Raw genomic sequence first — 9,438 nt, forward strand, 5'->3', positions numbered from 1 at the left:
CTTTGCAAGTATTTGCCAAGTTAGAGTCCAACATCTTATAGTCCAGTCAAGTCCAACTATTTATTGGGTAGACCCTCTCTGGTCTGAGGGCAGAGTCAGCAGAGTATCATCCCAGTCAAATAAAAGCACTAATATACCATCTGCAAAAATTAACATCGTTATGGAATTAATTGACATGGTATTGAACACTCAATATGTTAAAAATAAATGCGCTTTCTTAACCACTTTCTGTGACCCCCCATTCACAGTTCAATTTTAGTTTATATACTACATATGACATAATATCCATAACATAACATGATATGCTTAACATCATATCACCTAAAATTAAGGCAAACATGTGGTATCTAACCTTTTGGGATTGGTTCATTTCCCTTAGCATTATGGTTTCCAGTTTGGTCCATTTGGCCACAAAGAACTGCATTTTATTTTTTTTAATAGCTGAATAGTATTCCATGGAGTAGATGAACCATAGCTTTCTTATCCAATCCTCTGCTGATGGGCATTTTGGCTGCTTCCATGTTTTTCCAATTACTGATTGTGCTGCTATGAACATAGGAGTGCATGTTGGTTTCTCATAAAACAAGTGTTCTGGATATATTCCTAGGAGTGCTATAGCTGGGTCATACGGTATGTCGATTTTGAGTTGTTTGAATATTCTCCATACTGATTTCCACAGAGGCTGTACCAATCTGCAGCCCCACCAGCAGTGGAGAAGGGTTCCTTTTACCCCGCAACCTTGCCAGCAAGTGTTGTTGGTGTTTTTCATGTGGGCCACCCTTACTGGCGTTAGGTGGTATCTCATTGATGTTTTAATTTGGATTTCCATTATTGCCAGGAGCTTGAGCATTTTTTCATATGATTATTTGCCATTTGGGATTGTTCCTTTGTGAAATGTCTGCCCATTTCCCATCCCAATTTCTTGAGTGGCTTGTTTATTTTGGTGTTTTGGCTGTTTTGTAATTCTTTGTATACTCGGGAGATTAGTCCTCTATCACCTATGTCGTGCGTGAAGATCTTCTCCCATTCTGTGGGTTGCTTTTTTACTTTGTTGATTGTTTCCTTTGCTGTGCAGAGGATTCTGAGTTTGATGAGGTCCCATTTGTTTATTCTGGTCTCGATTTCTACTGCTTTTGGTGTCCTTCTTAGGAAGTAGGGACCTACCCCTAGATATTGCAGAGTATTTCCAACATTTTGTTCCAAAAGTTGGAAGGTTTCTGGATGCAAGTTTAGATCTTTTATCCATTTTGATTTGATCTTAGTATATGGTGAGAGATGTGGGTCTATCTTTTTGTTTCTACAGGCTATCAACCAGTTGTCCCAACAGCATTTATTGAAGAGACCTTCCCATTTGCCTGGATTATCGTTTGCCCTTTTATCAAAGATTATTTGACTGTATCTGTTTGGGTTCCCTTCTGGTGTTTCTATTCTGCTCCATTGATCTTCCTCTCTATCTCTGTCCAGTACCAGGCTGTTTTGATAACCACTGCCCTGTAGTATGTCCAGAGGTCCGGGACTGTGATTCCCCCTGCTAACTTCCTGTTCTTCAGGATGGTTCTAGCTATTCGTGGTTTTTTGTGTTTCCAGATGAACCTTTGGATCATTGTTTCCAGTTCCATGAAGAATGTTTTGGGCAATTTGATTGGAATTGCATTGAATGTATATATGACTTTTAGCAATATAGACATTTTAATGATATTGATTTTACCTATCCAGGAGCATGGGATGTTACTCCATCTTTCGAGATCTTGTTCAATTTCTTTTTTCAGTAGTTTGTAGTTTTCCTCAAATAGGTCTCCTACATTTTTGATTAGGTTTATTTTCAGATACATCATGCTTTTCTCTGTTATTTTGAATGGTATCTTGCTGGTTAGATCTTTTTGCAACTTTGGGCTATTAGCATACACTATGGCTGTTGATTTTTGTTCATTAATTTTGTACCCTGCCACTCTACGAAAATCTCGTATAAGTTCTTGTAGTCTCTGTGTTGAGCCTTTTGGCTCTTCCATATAAAGAATCATGTCATCTGCAGATAGTGAAAGCTTGACTTCTTCATTTCCCATTTGGATTCCTCTGATTTCTTTTTTTGTCTTATGGCCTCAGCAAGTACCTCTAGGACTATGTTGAATAGCAATGGAGAAAGCGGACATCCCTGTCTTGTTCCAGATCTCAGTGGGAAGGGTTCTAGTTTTTCTCCATTCAGTATGATGCTGGTGTTGGGTTTTTCATATATTGCTTTGATTATGTTGTGAGTTTTTCCATCTATGCCTACCTTGGTTAGGGTTTTTTGCAAGAAGTTGTGCTGGATTTTTTCTAAAGCTTTTTCTGTGTCTATTGATACTATCATGTGATTCTTGTTTTTCAGTTTTTAGATGTGGTGTATCACGTTTATGGATTTTCTTATGTTGAACCATCCATGCATTCCCGGGATGAATCCTACTTGATCCGGATGAATGATCTGTCTGATGCTTTTTTGAATTCTGTTGGCTAGGATTTTGTTGAGAATCTTAGCATCAATGTTCATCAGAGAGATAGGTCTGTAGTTTTCCTTCTCTGTTAGTTCTCTGTCTGGTTTTGGGATTAAGGTAATGTTGGCTCCATAGAATGAGTTTAGAAGGGTTGCCTCTTTTCCTATTGTTTTGAAGAGTTTGTAGAGGATTGGGGTTAGTTCTGTTCAGAATGTTTTGTAGAATTCTGTAGTGACGCCGTCTGGGCCTGGGCTTTTCTTTGTTGGGAGGTCTTTAATCACTGATTCAATCTCTACTTCAGTTATGGGTTTTTTCAGGTCGTTTGTTGCCTCTGGGCTAAGTTTTGGCAGGTTGTGTGAGTCTAAGAACTTTTCCATTTCTTGGTGGTCTTCTGATTTGTTGGAGTACAGTGCTTTGTAGTAATTTCTAATGATGTTCTTAATGGTTGTAATGTCTGTTGTTATGTTGCCTTTTTCATCTTTGATGCTGTTAATTCTTGGTTTCTCTTGTTTTGTCTTTGTCAGTCGGGCCAGCGGGGTGTCTATTTTGTTTATCTTTTCAAAAAACCAGCTTTTTGATTCATTGATTTTGTGTATAGCTTTTTATTTCTATCTGGTTGATTTCCTCCCTTGTTTTGATGATTTCTTGTTTCCTTTTGTGTTTGGGGCTCATCTGCTGCTGCTTTTCCTATTCCTGGAAGTGTGTGGTTAGTTCCTGTATTTGACGCCTCTCTTGGGCCTTGACATGAGCTCGAATTGCGATGAGTTTACCCCATAGCACTGCTTTGGCCGTGTCCCACAAGTTTTGGAATGTTGTTTCCGAGTTTTCATTGGTTTCCATACATTTTTTGATCTCATCTTTAATTTCTTCCCTGACCCATTGTTCATTCAATAGCATATTGTTCGGTCTCCATGAGTTTCTGTATTTCCTTGGGCTTTTTGAATTGCTGATTTGCAGTTTCATTCCGTGGTGGTCTGAGAGGGTACATGGTATGATTCCGATCTTTTTGAAGTTATTTAGATTTGCTCTGTGTCCTATCATGTGGTCGATCCTGGAGACGGTGCCATGCACTGCTGAAAAAAAAATGCATAATCTGTTGTCTTAGGATAAAAAGTTGTATAAATGTCTACTAAGTCCAGTTGTTCTAACGTTTGTATGAGCTCTGTTGTTCCTTTGTTGAGTTTTTGTTTTGTTGATCTGTCTATAGTTGTTAGCGGAGTGTTAAGATCGCCCACTATTTTTGTGTGTGTATCTATGTCTTCCCTTAAGTCTGTAAGTAATTGCTTCACGTAGCTTGGTGCATTGGAATTAGGTGCATATATGTTCACGATTGTAATTACTTACTGATGGATCAGTCCCTTCACCAATATATAATGTCCTTCTCTGTCCTTTTTGATGTCTGTCAGCTTGAAGTCTAGGTCATCTGAGATTAGAACAGCTACTCCAGCCTTTTTTTCTCGTCCATTGGTGTGATATATCTTTTTCCATCCCTTCACTTTAAATTTCTTACAGGCTTTTCTGGCTAGATGTGTCTCTTGTAGGCAACAGATTGTTGGGTGCTGTTTGATGATCCATTCCGTTAATCTATGCCTTTTGATTGGTGAGTTTAGGTCATTTGTATTTAGAGATAATATTGAGAGGGTGTGATTTTAGGCTGCCATGAGTGTGTGTAAGTGTGCAAGTGTGTATTTGCGATTATTAGAGTTTCTGATCGGTTGACTTTCCTTGTATGGATTTTAGTGCGGAGGTCTTCCCATTTGCCATCTTTGATTTTGGTTTCATTTTTTGTTTCTGGGTTTAGCACCTTCTTGAGGAGATTTTCCAGAGCTGGTTTCGTGTTGATGTATTCTTCGAGTTTCTCTTTACTGTTGAAGTTTTTTATTTCATTCTCAAACACAAATGAGAGCTTTGCTGGGTACATTGTACTTGGTTGGCAGTTGTTTTGTTTCAGGATTTGATAGGTTTTACCCCATTCTCTCCTTGCTTGCAGCGTTTCTTCTGATAGATCGGCTATGATTCTGATTTTCCTTCCTCTGAAAGTAATCTTATCTTTTTGTCTTACTTGTCTTAGAATAGTTTCCTTGTGTTCACTTGAGGACCACATGTCTGGGTGACGATCTGTTTGGAACGTATCTACTGGTGGTCCTTCCTGGATTTGTGCTGGATTTATATTTTCAGTGTTCTGGAAGTTCTCCTGTATTATCTCATTGAGCACCCGTTGCAAGCCTGGCTCCTTTTCCACTCCATTGGGAAGGCCTATTATTCTAACATTTGATTTTTTGAGGTTGTCTTTCATTTCCTGTATGGACCTGTTGGCTTTCTCTAGATTTGTCTCCAACTGCTTGATGAGCTGCTGCCTTTCATTCTGATTGTCTTCCAATTCTGATATTCTGTCCTCTGCTGTGTTCATTCTGTTGGTTAGGCTTTCAATTTTGTGTTCTATATCGAGGATTCCCTTTTTGACTTGATTTATTTCTGCAGTGACATGGTTTTCGAATACCTTGGACTCTTCCCAGTGCTTCTCCCTGTCTCTGATGAATTTCATCACTAGTTTCTTAAAGTCTTTATCTGGTATTTCCTCTATGTCTTCATCTTGCATCTCAGATATTGGGATTAGTTTTTGGTTGTATTGGGAATGAGTACTTGATCTTTCCTCTGGGTCATTGCTTTTTCTGATACTTCTCATTGTGTTTTTATTTCTTGTTGTTTTGGTATTTTAGCGTCAATTCTGCTGAGCTGGCTCTGGTTTGGGTTCTCTGGCTGATCCTAGGAGTGTGTACTGCCTGAGTCACCAGCTACTTTCAGGGTGTGTAGATCACTGCCCCTAGCTGGGTTAGGAGGCTTTGTGGGCCAGCCCTAGTGCCAGGCCCCTTCCCTTGTGGCTCCCTCTCAAAGGCGGTGCCCTACAGATTCACTCTGCCAAGCCGTGCCTCGGCTCTGGGTCATGGGGCTAGCACAGCGGGGGTTTCTGCCTCAGTGCTGATCCGAGACTCTCCTTCAGGGCTTGAGGTTAGCACAGCAGAGGCCCCTGCTGATCGAAGCCTGAAATCCCCAACTCCAGTCGGGCTGGGCTGGTCTAGAAATCTCCGCTGGCCCCAGTGCCGAACTGCGCTCTCCGGGATTCCCACTCAGAGGCGCTGCTCCACTGACACTGCAGGCAGGTCTTTCAGAGCGGGCTCCTGCTGGGAGAACCTGTCAGGCCAATTCTGTGGAGCCTGCTCAGGTCAGGCCTTTCCAGCTGCGCCCAGGATGGGACTCCGCCCCAGAGAAGCCACTTCCTCAGCTGCACTCTCTCAAGGGTGAAAGCGGATCACCGAGAGGCATAGGACTGTGAGGGGCACGCAGACGTTCCCCCACTAGTCTGCTCCTCCGCCCAGGACGTGAGATCCCTGTCGGGCGTTGCCCAGCCTCTGGAGCTCAGTCCGAGCCCAGCAACAGGATCCACTGGACTCCCCAGCAGCCAGTCCACAGCTCGGAGCCGATATGGGAATCTCTGAGCCCCAGTCCCACAGCGCTGCTCTTGTTCCCTCTGCACTCTCCCAAAGCCCCTGAGCAGCTGAGAGGCAAGCCTCTGGGAAATCTCCCCTGCTTGTCCTCCACTTCTGCAGGGGATGATGCCCCCAATGATCAGTCCAGTAGCCTCCTTTCGGGGCTCCTGCCCTCCAGAGGACTGGTGCCCCTGTCGGTGTGGGCGCCTATCCTTCTAGCTGCCTCTGTCCTTGGGACGGTTGAGTCTCTCCCACCTTCCCCCTGCCTGGGATCGTGACTCACCAAGTTCCAAGGGCAGTGTGCTGTATATTCTTTCCCACTTTTTGTGGCTGTTCCTTCATGTCGTGTAGATCTTCTTGCTTTAGTGAGCTCCAGTGACCTTCTCGCTCTTCTCCCTACAATTTTCTGTTTCCTAGCCTGTTTCTCTGCTGGATCAGTTCCCCTCTTTCCCTCCTCCAACCTACACCAGCTCTCTGTGGTCGGCCATCTTTTCCGGAATCTCGGAGAGGTACTATCTTTTTTTAATTATTATTAAATTTATTCATTAATTACATTGTGTTGTTTTACACAGAATCTGGGATTCTTCCCCCTAACCTCCCCCCATGGTGGGTTCCTCCACCCCGTTGCATAATCATATTCAAGTTCAGTTGAAATTCCCTCTTTGCATATATTTGCCAAGGATAGAGTTCGAAGAGGTACTATCTGACCAGGTATGATTCATCAGTTAAGAAAGGTTGATGAAAAGAAAAATTTCAGGCCAGACCTGGATCCCATGTTCTCCACAGGAGTGGGAAATCCCAGTGTGTGTGTGTTTTGGGGGGGGGCAGAACACAGTAAGTGAAGGCCAGGAATTACTCCAGAAAGACTACAAATATCAAAAGCACTGTCAATGCAGGTAAGCGAGAGGACTGAGAGCTGGTGGTTTGAAGTTGGTGGTCAAGAAGACCTTTTTGGTTCAGACTGATGCTCCATCCCACATGAAAGTTCTGAGTTCTACTTTAACAATAGGTCTTTGCTTACTACCACACACTGCCCACATGAAAGCTAGGGCTTCGGGCCTATCTGGCAGGGCTAAATCCCAGTACATATCAGTGAGTGTCAGAACAATGGACAAGTCTCATTATGCTGCTCCATGACACCAACCATCACGCAAGAGAACCAGGTCTGAAGATAGATACTGTAGGTTGTATGTGAGCTTATCCCTGTGGAGATACAAGGCCCTCAGGTTAGTTTACCAGTTGGGGTGGTGAGGGGCTGAGCTAGGTGAGACCATGGAATCTGTCAACATTTACAGATACTGGACTTGAGAACAGGCTCAGCAGGTACAGGCTGAAGCACTCACATAAGCACACTAAAATGAGAAAGAGTAGGTCAGGCCAGATTGTTTCATCCACCAGCTCATACAAAGGCTAGGAAGGATGGGGTGGACTGTGCAAGGTGGGGGACTGGAACATGCTGGAAAGTGAGAGATCTGGGTTTGAAAGTGAGCCAATTGGGTGTACCTGGGCAACTCCCCCAATGGTACATAGCTCCTGCTGGCAAGCACATGATCCAGGCCTGGGTGTTGGGAAGGCTGGGTAAGGTAGATCTATCTGTTGACAAATGCATGGGCTTGTTTTGGAAGGGGACAGATCTGGCAGAGCCATGCAGAAATTAGCCAATTGGCAAGTGCAGAAACCAAGTTGGAGTGCTGATCATACTGGGCTAGGCTACCACACCTTCTTCCAGTTCACAAGAGCCAGGGATGGGAGCAGGTTGAGTAGGCACAGGTTGTAGCATTCACCAGTGAGAGTACAGGTCAGACTGCAACATCCAAAGGCAAAGGCCAAGACAGATGGGGCCTATGCCAAGCGAGAGCAGAGCAACCACTGGCTCGTGTGACATCTGTGACTGGACATCTGGGAATAATCCTGGTTGGGGAACTCAGAGGAAACCCTGGCAGGGTTGTGGCTCCCACTGGTGAGCATGATGTCTGGAGTGGTGGCAGCTATCTGATTTGGATATGGTTGCAGTCTCCCTTGGCATTTCTGTCAATTGGGTCTGGGGTGTGACAGACTGGTCTAGAATCCAACACTCCCTGGAGTTTGTGAGAACCAGAATGGGTGTAGGGTGGGGTTGGCTAAGTCTCTGTCCCTCCAAAGCCACAAGTGTGCTGTATCTGGATATGGACAAGGCTAGGATGGGCTGTAGTATCCAACAGTAAGAATAGGAAAGAGTAAGTGCCAGTCAAAAAAGGTCTCTGTTCCTGCTACAATAGAAGGTGGACTAAGCTGGGCTGGGCCATGAACCCTCTGATGTGCATGTGATCTAGCATTGAGACATAATCTGATGGAGAAATTTGGGAAATTTTTCCATCAGGACACAGTCCCTGCAGGTGAGTGCAAGAACCAAGAGAAGGAGCGGGCCATATCAGGCCAGGGAATGGTAACCACGGACATTCATTTAGCTCAGTTACAGGGTGAACCATTCTGGACCAGTTTGTATCACCCACTGGCAAGTCCAAGAACCAGAATGGGGTGTGGAACAAGTCAGGTCAGACCACAATACCAGGCAGTTCACATTAGGGTCTAGATGGGGGGGCTCCCTTGGCTAAGCTAGGCTGTATGCCCCACCAGCATGAGCTGGAACTGGGGGTGGCACTGAGCCAGACAGGGCTACAGCACTCACTGGAAAATGCTGAGGTGCAGTGGGTCATGCTGAAATGGGCTAAAGCTCTCAATCCGCACATGTGACACTTGAGGGGTAGGGAGCAAATGAACACAGTAAGGGAGGACATGCATGGAGCTCCTCCGCTGGATACTACTCCCACTGGTATGCATGAATGCCAGATTGGAGACAGACCAGTCTGGGGACAGCTACAATACCATTTTGCCTCATGTGAACTGGATTGAGGGAAAGCCATGCTAGGTTGACTGTTTTTAATGGTACATGCATAAACCAGAGTGGGTGTGGGTTGTCTGTGCTTTGTTGCAGACACTGACCCAGAGAGCAAATTCTGTCTAATTAAACTGCAGAACCACCTGGAGATTGCAAGATCCAAGGGTAGGAGTGAGCCCAAAAGGGAACAATGGGTACCTCTCTTCTGGGTTGCCAGTCTGATTGGTGAGTCTGAGAATCAGGACTAGAGGCAGGCATGGCTAGACAGAGAGTTGCACCTGCCATCATGTGTGTGGTCTGGATAGTGGGGCTGGTTGGTTTGAACTAGCATTTAGTGCCCATTGACATGTATGAGAGTTGAATGAGATGTGAGAAAGAATGCACCGGTCTGCTGTACACATTGATAAGCATGTGAACCAGAGCAGGGTAGTGGATCTGGTGTGCGTCATTGCTGTTTGCCCCAACTAGGCTGCAGCTCTCACTGGTTTATGTGTCCATGTGTGTGGTGGACCAGGTTTAGCTGCAGTACCCATTGGTTTGCGTAGAAAACATTGCTGGAGACAGAACCGACCCAACAATTGCAACCATCAGTGTTTCTTCATAC

The sequence above is a fragment of the Ochotona princeps genome, chromosome 24 (genome assembly GCF_030435755.1).
Source record: "Ochotona princeps isolate mOchPri1 chromosome 24, mOchPri1.hap1, whole genome shotgun sequence".
NCBI classification, from domain to species: domain Eukaryota; kingdom Metazoa; phylum Chordata; class Mammalia; order Lagomorpha; family Ochotonidae; genus Ochotona; species Ochotona princeps.